Raw genomic sequence first — 14,154 nt, 5'->3', positions numbered from 1 at the left:
GACGCCAGGTGTAAACACAGCGTAGTCGCCAACTGCACACCCCAATTCAATACAAAATGTGTCTCTTTCAAACCACGTACAGCTTAAAATCATATTTGTGGGAATGAGTAAGAATTATATTGAGTACATGTTTGTTTTTCAACGAGAAATATACACGTTAACGAACATACAACCCGATTTGTTGTAGATCTGTCCTCACTCAAGCATGTTCGCCCACTTTCATCCCATCTTACACGCTTCTTTGTCGATAAATAGACTGACAAGTCAAACTATTATGTTAATTGATGTGTCCTGCGTTGACATGTGAAATATCAACATTGTATTGTGCAAACATTCAAAAAGAGATGAAGCAGTCAATACTGTGTGGTAGCGCACGAGAGAGAGAGAGAGAGAGAGAGAGAGAGAGAGAGAGAGAGAGAGAGAGAGAGAGAGAGAGAGAGAGAGAGAGAGAGAGAGAGAGAGAGAGAGAGAGAATCATTGAGATTGTTATGTAAATCTGTTTTAGATTTCGCAATGTGTATAAACCAAGAGAGAGATGTGTATGACCCAACAATATCTAATATTGAAACGCAACAAAATGTCGTTTATCATGTCTTTGCCTTTTTAACATTGTTATTTTCTTTCAATGGATCAAACAACACTTAGGAACTAGATACAAATGGTACAATATTACAATACATATCAACCAACACTGCTGAAGACAAAAATCATTTATCTTTACGATTAATTTCAAACTTTATATAACAAATTGCATACAATAAAGAATATCATTGTCTTTGTGACAAGACAGTGAGTTTAGCGTCACTTTCAGAAGTCTCGAACACCTACCTCATGCACCAACACCCCCCCTCCCCCCCCCTTTACCCCGCACTTAAAAAAACAAATTGAAAAAATGTTTCTCAAATTTAGAGAAGAACAAACACTGGTTTGGTGACATAAACACAAATGACTTAATTATTCTTGTATGACACATATCAAATGACATGAGTGTTTTCTTCTAAAACCTTTCCATAACAGTATGGCAGCTGTGCCAGAAAAGTTGGACTAAAATGTATTCATAAATACTACAGTCAAAGCATGTACATCAACATCGTTAAACCGCTTATTCCAATGCAAGTATTCAGGCATTTTGTAATCATAACAATCATATATGCATTGAACGACATCGAGGCAATCTAAAACAAGTCGCGTAAGGCGAAAATACAACATTTAGTCAAGCTGTCGAACTCACAGAATGAAACTGAACGCAATGCAATTTTTCAGCAAGACCGTATACTCGTAGCATCGTCAGTCCACCGCTCATGGCAAAGGCAGTGAAATTGACAAGAAGAGCGGGGTAGTAGTTGCGCTGAGAAGGATAGCACGCGTTTCTGTACCTCTCTTCGTTTTAACTTTCTGAGCGTGTTTTTAATCCAAACATATCATATCTATATGTTTTTGGAATCAGGAACCAACAAGGAATACGATGAAAGTGTTTTTAAATTGATTTCGACAATTTAATTTTGATCATAATGTTTATATTTTAAATTTTAAGAGCTTGTTTTTAATCCAAATATAACATATTTATATGTTTTTGGAATCAGAAAATGATGAAGAATAAGATGAACGTAAATTTGGATCGTTTTATAAATTTTTTTTTGTTTTACAATTTTTAGATTTTTAATGACCAAAGTCATTAATTAATTTTTAAGCTACCAAGCTGAAATGCCATACCAAAGTCCGGCCTTCGTCGAAGATTGCTTGGCCAAAATTTCAAACAATTGGATTGAAAAATGAGGCAGTGACAGTGCCGCCTCAACTTTTACAAAAATCCGGATATGACGTCATCAAAAGTATTTATCGAAAAAAAGAAAAAAAACCGTCCGGGGATATCATTCCCAGAAACTCTCATGTCAAATTTCATAGAGATCGGTCCAGTAGTTTGGTCTGAATCGCTCTACACACACAGACACACACACACACACACAGACACTCACACACACACACACACACACACACACACACACACACACACACACACACACACACACACACACACACACACACACACACACACACACACACACACACACACACACACACACACACATACGTGGTTTTGCAGTCATTTGGGGTCGGCTGTGTATCAAAATGCCAACTTGCTCAAAACACAGGCATTTGGGGTCTCTTCTGTTTTACGTGTTAGAAAGTTTCTTAAAACTTCAATGAGCGTTAAATGCCATTTAAAAGTGTGATAACTCATTTCAGGAGGTTATTACATAAAATGCAACCTCCAGCGTGATTTGTAGAAAAACAGGTACTTGGGGACGATGTTTGCTGTACAGCAGTGAAATGGGGACGCATGTGGCCACAAAGTGCAGAGCTACAATTACGTCATCGGTGCTATGAATGTTTTAGGTGTTAGAAAGTTTCTTAAAACTTCAATGAGCGTTATAATTAAATGCCATTCTAAAGTGTGAAAACTCATTTCATGAGGTTAATACATAAAATGCAACCTCCAGCGTGATTATTAGAATAAAACAGGTATTTGGGGACGATGTTTGCTGTACAGCAGTGAAATGGGGACGTCCAAAACCGCAGAGCTATGTGCTATGAATGGTTTCATCAGATACATGGCGCTAGGTGACATAAGAGTATCTCCAATCCAGTCAGTAGCATTCACGGCCTTGACAACGGATGGTTTGAGTCTGATTTATGAGAATGAGAATGAGGGAGAGAGAATTTATTAAATTGAATTGAATTAAATTGAATTGAATTGATCTTTATCTTAACACTGTAACAGTATAAGAAATGCTAAAATGCTCTTTTTTCATCCCGCCCTCGCCCTTTGAGGTGAAACAGAAGTTAACCACATTGTTTTTGAAAATGTTCCCAGTGCATTTTGTACAATAATGTTTCAATACAATCATAGTGTATTAACATTTTACCAGTATCAGCTGCAAAATATATAGAAGTAGTGCTTTACAAGTTTCGCAAGAGAAACAGCATGTAATGATACGTAAATGGTGTACAGCAGTGAATTGGGGACTGTTTCCTAAACAGCAGTTGGATGGGGTCTGGTTGTTGTACAGCAGTCATTTGGAGGCACAAGCTAAAACTGCTTCAGAGATGTGTGTGTTTTCACTAGCTTTGATCTCCGCTGAGAGGGAGAGAGTCAGAAAGAGCGACAGAGACAGATAGACAGAGACAGAGAGACAGACCGAGACAACAAAGGAGAGGTTAAGGACATCCCCTTACCCTTGAGTTTGTTTGTTTGTTTGTTTGCTTAACGCCCAAAGGGCCATATCAGGGAAGTGCTGCTCTGACATTTAACGTGCGCCACACACAAGACAGAAGTCGCAGCACAGGCTTCATGTCTCACCCAGTCACATTATTCTGACACCGGACCAACCAGTCCTAGCACTAACCCCATAATGCCAGACGCCAGGCGGAGCAGCCACTAGATTGCCAAATTTAAAGTCTTAGGTGTGACCCGGCCGGGGTTTGAACCCACGACCTCCCGATCACGGGGCGGACGCCTTACCACTAGGCCAACCGTGCCGGTTTACCCTGGAGTGACAGACGGACAGACAAAAGAATATACAGACAGACCGTAATTAACACTAACACACACACTCAGCAGAGCAAAGCGGTATAACACACAAACTCAGCAGAGCAAGGCAGTATTACTCGTACACACACACACACACACACACACACACATACACGCAAAACCCACCAAGTGGGTTCATAGCCGATAGTGCACTTGGACTACAACGGCACTGCGCGCAGTGTCTTTGTAGTGCGCTTGCACTACAACCGCACTGGCTGCAGTATCCGCTCCGGCATGGACGAATTTGACACTAAAAAAGGCATAAAATTTGACCTATTTCGTAGCCTATAGGGCACGGAATTTTGACGGAAAGAGTGTCATCATCTTGAATATGGCATTCTTTCCGTAAAAAAAAAAAAAAATATTTTTTGCTAAAACTTGTTTTCTGAGTCGTTTGGAACCTGGTTGTTACGAATCAAGAATAAAACAACTGGGTTCCAAAATGTGGAACCCACTTGTTTTTTTAGCCCCAGTTGGTACTGTGTGAACATATACATAAACCCGGTTGGTGGGTTTTGCATGCTCACACACACACACACACACACACACACACACTCTGCAGAGCAACTAAGTCGGTGACACACAGACACAGGTATTTGGGGACGATGTTTGCTGTACAGCAGTGAAATGTGGACGTCCAAAACCGCAGAGCTATAGCTCTGCGCTGTGCTATGAATGGTTTCATCAGTTACATGGCGCCAGGCGACATAAGAGTATCTCCAATTCAGTCAGTAGCATTCACGACCCTGACAACGGATGGTTTGAGTCTGATTAATGAGAATGAGAATGAGGGAGAGAGAATTTATTAAATTGAATTGAATTAAATTGAATTGAATTGATCTTTATCTAACACTGTAACAGTATAAGAAATGCTAAAATGCTCTTTTTTCATCCCGCCCTCGCTCATTGAGGTAAAATAGAAGTTAACCACATTATGTTTGAAAATGTTCCCAGTGCATTATGTACAATAATGTTTCAATACAATCATAGTGTATTAACATTTTACCAGTATCAGCTGCAAAATATATAGAAGTAGTGCTTTACAAGTTTCGCAAGAGAAACAGCGTGTAATGATACGTAAATGGTGTACAGCAGTGAATTGGGGACTGTTTCCCAAACAGCAGTCAGAAGGGGTCTGGTTGTTGTACAGCAGTCATTTGGAGGCACAAGCTAAAACTGCTTCAGAGATGTGTGTGTTTTCACTAGCTTTGATCTCCGCTGAGAGGGAGAGAGTCAGAAAGAGCGACAGAGACAGATAGACAGAAGAGAGACAGACGGAGACAAAAAAGGAGAGGTTAAAGTGTAACTAAACAGACATTTTGAAGTGTCAGCTTTACTGAATTGCTTTATGTTTTGTCCAAGTATAGACCTGTAGAAGCGATACTGGATGATTTTTCCAACGTTTACTGTGTTTTCTGATTTACTACGATTTTTTAAAAGTGTTGAACCCATTTCAGATTTACCTGCTTATCTGTTCTTGATTTGATACTTCCAAAGAACAAGTGGTACTTTGAGTTCCGGTTTTATGTTTTAACCAATCAGAATTTGGTTCCTAAATAAAATCGTCTGCTGCCTGTCCCAGCAGAGTCGGCAACAAGCGCTGCTTGCCACATGTGTGATGTTACCCACAGAAATAGCCATAAATTGGGCAAGGTAGCAATGTAATTGGATCTAACTAATGTGCTTGTACTGCATCTCTGGCCTTTGAATTCACTCCAAATGTACTGGCTCAGCGTGAGAGGCAACATCCTGTCGAAGTCGTAAGCACGAGGCTGACTGGGAGATTATTATTCGAAGAGCATGCTGAAACGGATTGTAAGTACACTATTTTACATGTTCTCGACATTTCTGTTGATCTTTCCTTAACTTTAATTGTTTCCTTGATTTAAAACCCTAGGGCTTGTATTTTCAGTTGTGATACTAAGCACGTATCTTTACCACAGTAGTTGATCACTTCACACTTGAATTTTGGAATGATGAAGTGGAATTATTTCTGGATCAAATTTATTCCTTGTTCCCCCCTCTCGATTCCTTTTTTCGCCACATATGTATTGTCGTGTAAGGGGGTAGATGCGTGTACTGGCTGAATTTTTTACTTCGGTCAGATACAGATGATTGGAAAAAAAACTTGTCAAGGAATTCAGAATTTAATAGATCTGTTCGAAGTTTTTACGGGATGGGTCCTGTTACAATACAGACTGAATGTGCGCAAGATTAACTTTTGATTAAACATACACACACAAATGAATCTCTTGATTTTGTTATACGGCGAATGTCCAGTTTCCACCACCACGTCTGTGGTATGTTTTTATACTGTTTGATTGAATAGACTGACGTGCATTCTCTCGCAAATGTGCGCGTGTGTGTGTTTGTCTGTCTGTGCCTCAGACTTATTAATCAAAGATGATGTTGCACATTGCAGATCTATGCGACAGGAGCAAGTGGACAGCTACATTTGTCTGAGCGAAGATCCAACGGTAACCAAGCTCTTTTAGCCGAAGACAGCGAGCCTGGGTGCATGCAAGCTTCTATCATGTTCGTGTGAGTGCTGCAGGGCTATTAGACGACTTTTCATTATTCTTGATTTGGAGATCCATGCAGGGTATTAGAAAGTGCAGAATATACACGTTTGAACAAATACGATGTGTGTTTGCTCTGAAAAAAAGAAAAAACGCAACAAACAAACATTTGTTTAAAGTATCACAAATATTTATTACCTGTATCTGCATGTTTTGATAATGATGAAGGGTAAATTTCTTTGACGTGTGCTTTTGTTTTAACCACACTGATAACGAATGATAGAAACACAGACACACTTAATAACATATCCACAAAAATTGTAACAATAAATGTAAGCTGAACAATGCCTGCAACACATTTCAGGCCTCAGAAGGAAGTAATTATGAGATTCAGACAGAGAGAGAAAGCCCAACACGAAACCAGTTGTGACATTTTTTATTTCATTATGTAATATTAAAAACACGACAACAACGTATTTTCTGTACTTAGTTTCGTGCAATTATGGATTGCAAAGTATGTCTAATTGAGTGGCATAAAGAGGCACAGTTGCATGAAAAACCAACTCGGATCTTGACTAGGATCAGGATTTTACATGGACACAACCTAGAATTTAACATCCTGGGGGGAGGGGGGTACTGCGCCTTTCACATCAAGATGTAAAGATCTATTTTAAATAATACTTATTGGAAAGGAACAAAATCAAACAAACTACAACAATCGTTCTGAGGGGAGAGAATTACCTCTTCCGAAGAAATTACCTCCCTTGCTTTTCTTGTCGTGACTTATGTAGAGTAAAGTGAATAGAAAGTTAATCAGTCAGTAACAAAAAAAACCACAACATTTCTTAAGATCAATGAGGAGTCTTGAAGTATTTGTCAATGTTAATCTTGTATGCATAACAAACAATATATTACGGATTGATAATTAAAGAAAATCGTCTCTTCTACAGGGTTGACCCCCCTAAAAAGGACACCCACAACCATGCAAATTACTTCTGCATCTGTTGAACCAATTATTTTATATGTGGTATTCATTAACTTCAGTGTATGTTCTGCCTTTCCAGTAAGTGGCAATTTTGTAAATTGAATGGTCTGACTTTTGTGCAATTTTAATTTTTTTCTCCAAATTCGGGGGTCGACTAAACAGAACGAGTTTTGACATTGAGCGGTAGCCATTTTTACCTAATTTAAACCCTTCAGGCTTTTACCTTTTTGATTATTTTGAATGTCTGAGTATGTAAAAACATCCCCTTCAACCCCCAGGCTATCGATGACCTGAAGAAAGCATGCAGTTACAGCTAGGTTCAGGGCAATCCTCAGACACGATAGCGTTGGTGTCATTGGTGATGCAAAAGTTAGATAATTTAACCTACAAATGTGCCACTTTGTGAACTGCACATGCATAAAATCAAGTTTAAGTATGCTGAATATGAAGTTATCCAGTCCATTGGTGTAGAAGTTATAGCATTTCTGTCAGTTAACAGTATTTAAAATCTCTAAAGTAAAATCTGACATATTCGAAAGTTTTGCAGACAATTTTTACGATATTCTCCTAAGCTTCTCCACTTCTCAGCCCTGTCTTGGAAATGAATTCGAATAAGGCAGTCAAAATAACTTAGTTTGGAGCACCCATCAATCAGAATAAGCATTAACTTTTGACACAGGAAATATCTTCTACCGAAAGCTCTCCTGGTTTTATTCTACATTTTTCCTGCATAATGGTAACAAATTTAATGATAAATCTAAACAACGAAGTGACTGTGGTAAGATGAACAAAGTTAAAAAACAGAGGATTACTGTAAATGGTTTACGAATCGAAATCTAAACAAGTTTTAATGATAAGTAAAATGATAAAAAAAATCAAATAAAAAAAAGCTAACGTCCTCGCATTTGTCCAGAATTATTCCATGTTTAACATGGGAACAGAGGGATAATTGGTCTAAAGAATTTTTAAAAAGGAGGGTTAGGGTAACCCTCTTTGGACTATCTGTATGCAATGCCCGCTATAGGTGAAAGACTTTTGTGGAAGCCATGGAAGAATGCATCGCTGTTGTGCTGGTTCAGCTTGAGGTCCTGTCCTAGCGAATATCCTGCACACACAAAAACACGACTTTTTAAGTCACTTATGTTGCATTCCGTGACATAGCTTTGTTAAAACCGTGTGCCTGATAATAATGACAGATTTTGTTGATATACATTTTTTTTAAAACACCCCATATAATATTGTTTGACAATCTCTTTCAACATAGTTTACGAATCACCAATGTGTATACAAACGCAAATAACCCACAGGTCAATAAATTACTTTCCAGACAGAGAGAGAGAGAGAGAGAGAGAGAGAGAGAGAGAGAGAGAGAGAGAGAGAGAGAGAGAGAGAGAGAGAGAGAGAGAGAGAGAGAGAGAGAGAGAGAGAGAGAGATTAAAACTAGAAAATGTGTGCTATATAAAACAAGGATAATCACTGTCAAATCTTTGCTTGTACCTGCATGGTGTTTACTGCGCTATATACACAACCTGTTTTATTTCATTTATTTAATTTTTTTTTATTTATTTTTTTTTTTTTGGGGGGGGGGGGGGGGGGATGTTTTGTGATGAGGGTTTTTTCAAAGCCTTTACTGCTTTAGTCATTGAATCCACCAGACTTCGATTTATTGTTCAGTGATGGGTAATTGTGTGACCAACTATGTAAGCTAGTGATTGTTCTGGCTTCATACAATGACATTGCATTAATTTTATGACAATACCAACAACCATGCAAAACAAATATCCCCCCTCATACTAAGGGGGGATAATCAATAAAAACACAAGGCTTATGATCAGTCAAGTTCATTTTTATTAGACTGATAAAAAGATATATAGGTAAAAGTTTGGCATGATATGGGCACGGATTGGCGGAAGATAAGCATGACAACCTGTTTTATTTCATTTATTTAATTTTTTTTTTTGGGGGGGGGGGGTGTTTTGTGATGAGGGTTTTTTCAAAGCCTTTAATGCTTTAGTCATTGAATCCACCCGACTTCGATTTATTGTTCAGTGATGGGTAATTGTGTGACCAACTATGTAAGTTAGTGATTGTTCTGGCTTCATACAATGACATTGCATTAATTTTATAAGTGTATGTGTGTGTGTTTCAGGCAAAAGCTGATATTACAGTCCTAGTTGTATGCAGTACCTCTGCTTCTTCGTTCAGGAATCAAAGTATACAATCTAAACCGATTATTTTGTTCAATAATGTTCAGCTTACCATCCCGAAGAAGGCAGTAACGTGCCGAGATATTGATTATAGATATTAACGTACCTAACCTGGTTACTGGTGTGTTTTCTTTTTATTTCAATAATGTAAATGTGTGACAACTTGCAGGGTACTTGATGTTCAGAGCAATTTTTCTGGCAAAAGACTTTTTATGGATCAAAGAAAACTTTTGTCATGGTGCACAAGTCAATCAATTTGGTTCATAAATAATTTGTGCTGCATTTTCCCTGGTTCCAAAACGTAGTATGTATTACCACATGTCCTTACCTGTCATTGGCATCACATGATTCTCTGCAAGCAGTCTTTTGTGGAAATACGTCATTTAACACTTGCACTTATAGTAGGTGGCTGTGGAACGGTAGACATGCAACGACAACGAACAACAAAAGACAAAGTGTGGAGTACACTCATTTTTCTTAACATACGCTAAGTTTCTTTGAGAATGCTCCAAGTGAAAATCAGGGGTTCCTAGGCCTGATATCACAATTAAACAGCTTCTTCTCAGAATCAGGAGGGAAAAAACTGTTATATGGCGAGATGTCGTGACAAGAACAGACAGCAGCAGCAGCAACAACAACATTGCTAAATCGTCGCTTTAACAAAATTTCATGTTTAGCATCGCAGACAAAGCACGGCTACTGATCCGACCAAAGCCACACTTCATGCACGATGGGCACATTGTTGTGGCCAGCTTGTTAACGTGCGCATTGTGTATGTTTTACATAGAATTGAATGTGTTTGTCGTTGTGTCTGTCATCTATCCTAGTCGTTTGATTTAGAATAAAGCAAACTTATTACAATGACGATTTTCTTCGGTTTTTGATGAAGGATTGGCATCAAGACTTTTCCTATTTTCCAACTCTGCCACCATACACTGGCCGTTCAGGTCTGCATGTCGACCACATGGTGTGTGATCAGATTTTTCGGACATGTTCACAATGCTTACATGACCACCAAATGGAAAATCAGTTGGTATTTGTTATGTTTTTGTGTTAGCACAATCTTCATACAAGTAAACAGAAACAGTTTTGTTGCAAACAGAGCCTTCATAAGAAAAAATGCTTCTAAGTCAAAATACATACCCCCTTTTTCGTATTGCGTAAAATATACCCATAAATTCTGGACATCATATTTTTATTTTTTTTCACAACAATGAAACCAAACTTTGGCATATGTTTTAGCAATATATTCACAATAAAACCTATGAGTTTGAAGGCTGCATTCTTGTTTTGTTTATTTTTGAGAATTTTTTTGCAAACCCATGCAAATGGCCAGTTTCTGGGGAGAGACTGGGGAGATAATGGCCAGTATAGAAAGAGTTAATAAGTAAACTAATGTCAGAAGTAGGTATTTACCTTGTTTGCCTTCGCGTTCTTGATAGCCCGCTGCAGCATTTGTATCACTTCCCTTGACATTCAAAACGCCAATGTATTTCTGAAAGGAAAATAAAGATATTGACCGAAACATCACACAAGTGGTATATCATGCTAGGTTTTGTTTACAGCGCCTGTTCTACGACCACATCTGATTGTAATTTAAATAAAGAAAAACTGTATCCATTTATTACTTCTCTATTTGTGTGTGTTTGTGTGTGTGCAGGGGCGGATCACATCACTTTTAAGGGGGAGTTTCCAAATTTCTTTTAGGGACAATTTGACGACGCGAAGCGTTTAGTTGAAGACGCGAAGCGTTCAACCTCCTTGGGGGGGGGGGGGGGGTCCGACAAATGTTGATAAAAACAAGGAAAATGGATCAATCTGAGCCAAGAAACATCCCCTGATACACCTTCCAAAAAAGTAAATATATTAAGAAGAAAAATTTGAATCACAACAAGGACAATTGATCGATCTGGCGCAACCTGAGCAAACTAATTAGCCAACTTCTTTCCAAAATCGTCACTTAGAATACAAAGGCCGGCTCCTAAGTGGTCCGGAAACCCCGGAACACCCCTCCGGATCCGCCCAGTGTGTGTGTGTGTGTGTGTGTGTGTGTGTGTGTGTGTGTGTGTGTGTGTGTGTGTGACCGATGACCTTCTCTAAATTCTAATCGTTGCGTTTGCATGGTAATAAAGTTTTAATACTGGATATGCCCATGAAAAAATATCATTTCTTGTTCATGTCATTGTGTGTGTGTGGCCAGGACCGTGACTTCTGCTTGCCTCAACGTCTTCAGAAAAGACACAAAATGCCAGCAGGCGTATGTTCTTGGAGCACTCAGTATGCCGTCATCTGCAAACAAATAAATACAAATTATTCAATTGTGTAAATAAAGAACAATCATTTTAATATTACAACAAAAAATTCATATAACTGTAGTCTTCACCAGAGACATCCACTACACTATCTTTAAATAAAACTGCCGTAAAAAATTGAAATACTATAAAACTTACCCCCACTCAGATCTATTTGGGATTATTCAAGTTTCAACCATGTAACGATGCCGGTTTGGACAGATCTGCTAGTTTGCCGCTGAAACTGAAATCAAAGGCGATCTTCAGAACTATTTCTAATCTTGTATTTGTGATTAATATAAAATACTGATCTTCCCAATAGAAGCTGATGTGCATACACATGACCAGGACAAGGTATTTTGTTACAGGGCATTTACGCAGACGTCGCAGTTCAAAATATCGTTTTAGATCTGATTTTGTACAGCAGCCTGTGTGATTTAGAATCGTCTGCCCTTTTTCGGTTTAACATTTTATGGACGATTCCTATGAGACTGCTCAATCATAACTGATGACAAATTCAGAAACAGATGATGGTTTCAAGTAGGCTACAGTAATGATTCGTTAAAAATGTCAAGCCACTCGTCGATCATTCACACTCAAAGAACCCAAGCCAAATCTGCTCTGGTTCCGAGCAGCTTTTTCCAACTGAGACCCTAATTGTTACGCATCTGCCGCGAAAAGATAGACCACAAACAAGCGGCACTGTACCATGCTTTCGTTTATGTTGCTAAACAGATTAAATGTGCATTGTAAATGTGCTTACAGCAAAGAAATGCATCCTTACTTACCACAAAAATACTGGTACCACATTCATCGCACTTGTGTCTTCTTACCAAAACCTATCGATATGTTTGTTTACGATATATTGGTAATTACTAACCGTTAACTATTTTTCAAAAATCTGAAATGACTTTTAAGAATCAAAGAAAGATTAGCTAAAACGGTTGACTTCAGAAAATAAGCAATATTTTTCTGAACCATGAAATAAAAATCGAAAACTCCGTTTGATCTTTTATTTTGGTAGATTAATGACAACAGCCGGAACTGAAAGTACCAGAACCAAAAATTAAGGGCATTAATCAGGTAAACTAAGAAGATTGTCGTTCCTGGCGCGCACTTCACATGTCCGTCAAAAGTGTCCGAGTGAGAGAAAAAAAATTTTTTTTTCGCAGTTCGACAGTATATGAGGCCCTTCTTCATATCAAAGTGTAAAGGTTGCTGAACGATGTTTTTCCTTTTTGCTTGTTTAGTTACACTTTAAGGACACCCCCTTACCCTTGAGTGACAGACAGACAGACAAAAGAATATACAGAGAGACAGACCATAATTAACACAAACACACACACTCAGCAGAGCAAAGCGGTATAACACACAAACTCAGCAGAGCAAGGCAGTATTACACACACACACACTCTGCAGAGCAACTAAGTCGGTGACACACAGACACAGGTATTTGAGGACGATGTTTGCTGTACAGCAGTGAAATGGGGACGTCCAAAACCGCAGAGCTATGAATGGTTTCATCAGTTACATGGGGCCAGGCGACATAAGAGTATCTCCAATCCAGTCAGTAGCATTCACGACCCTGACAACGGATGGTTCGAGTCTGATTTATGAGAATGAGAATGAGGGAGAGAGAATTGTATTAAATTGAATTGAATTGATCTTTATCTTAACACTGTAACAGAATAAGAAATGTTAAAATGCTCTTTTTTTCATCCCGCCCTCGCCCATTGAGGTGAAATAGAAGTCAACCACATTATGTTTGAAAATGTTTCCAGTGCATTATGTACAATAATGTTTCAATACAATCATAGTGTATTAACATTTTACCAGTATCAGCTGCAAAATAGAAGTAGAGCTTTTCAAGTTTTGCAAGAGAAACAGCATGTAATGATACGTAAATGGTATACAGCAGTGAATTGGGGACTGTTTCCCAAACAGCAGTCAGATGGGGTCTGGTTGTTGCACGGCAGTCATTTGGAGGCACAAGCTAAAACTGCTTCAGAGATGTGTTTTTATATTTAGTCAAGTTTTGACTAAATATTTTAACATCGAGGGGGAATCGAAACGAGGGTCGTGGTGTATGTGCGTGTGTGTGTGTGTGTGTGTGTACGTGTGTGTGTGTGTGTGTGTGTGTGTGTAGAGCGATTCAGACTAAACTACTGGACCGATCTTTATGAAATTTGACATGAGAGTTCCTGGGTATGAAATCCCCGAACATTTTTTTCATTTTTTTGATAAATGTCTTTGATGACGTCATATCCGGCTTTTCGTGAAAGTTGAGGCGGCACTGTCACGCCCTCATTTTTCAACCAAATTGATTGAAATTTTGGTCAAGTAATCTTCGACGAAGCCCGGACTTTGGTATTGCATTTCAGCATGGTGGCTTAAAAATTAATTAATGACTTTGGTCATTAAAAATCTGAAAATTGTAAAAAAAAAAAAAAAAATTTATAAAACGATCCAAATTTACGTTTATCTTATTCTCCATCATTTGCTGATTCCAAAAACATATAAATATGTTATATTCGGATTAAAAACAAGCTCTGAAAATTAA

General features: G+C 38.4%; 2 long non-coding RNA genes across 5 annotated transcripts; one reads left to right on the top strand and one right to left on the bottom strand.

The window, feature by feature from the left end:
• Positions 1-4,892: 4,892 nt before the first annotated feature.
• LOC138966088 (uncharacterized) lies at positions 4,893-10,978 on the top strand. Its single transcript, XR_011455601.1, has 3 exons — positions 4,893-5,407; positions 6,015-6,133; positions 9,246-10,978. It is a non-coding gene; the product is annotated as an uncharacterized lncRNA (long non-coding RNA).
• Positions 6,533-12,441, bottom strand: LOC138966087 (uncharacterized). Of its 4 annotated transcripts, XR_011455600.1 has the most exons (5): positions 12,383-12,422; positions 11,754-11,838; positions 11,523-11,592; positions 10,720-10,798; positions 6,533-8,201 (listed from the first exon to the last, which is right to left on the bottom strand). It is a non-coding gene; the product is annotated as an uncharacterized lncRNA (long non-coding RNA). The 4 variants fall into 4 exon arrangements; XR_011455599.1 differs by lacking the exon at positions 11,754-11,838 and having other exon boundaries at positions 12,383-12,441; XR_011455598.1 differs by having other exon boundaries at positions 11,523-11,838; positions 12,383-12,418.
• Between the last annotated feature and the right edge of the window lie 1,713 nt (positions 12,442-14,154).

The sequence above is a fragment of the Littorina saxatilis genome, linkage group LG5 (assembly GCF_037325665.1).
Source record: "Littorina saxatilis isolate snail1 linkage group LG5, US_GU_Lsax_2.0, whole genome shotgun sequence".
NCBI classification, from domain to species: Eukaryota; Metazoa; Mollusca; class Gastropoda; order Littorinimorpha; family Littorinidae; genus Littorina; species Littorina saxatilis.
The sequence above is the reverse complement of the archived record's forward strand: the minus strand, read 5'-3'. Positions and strand labels throughout refer to the sequence as shown.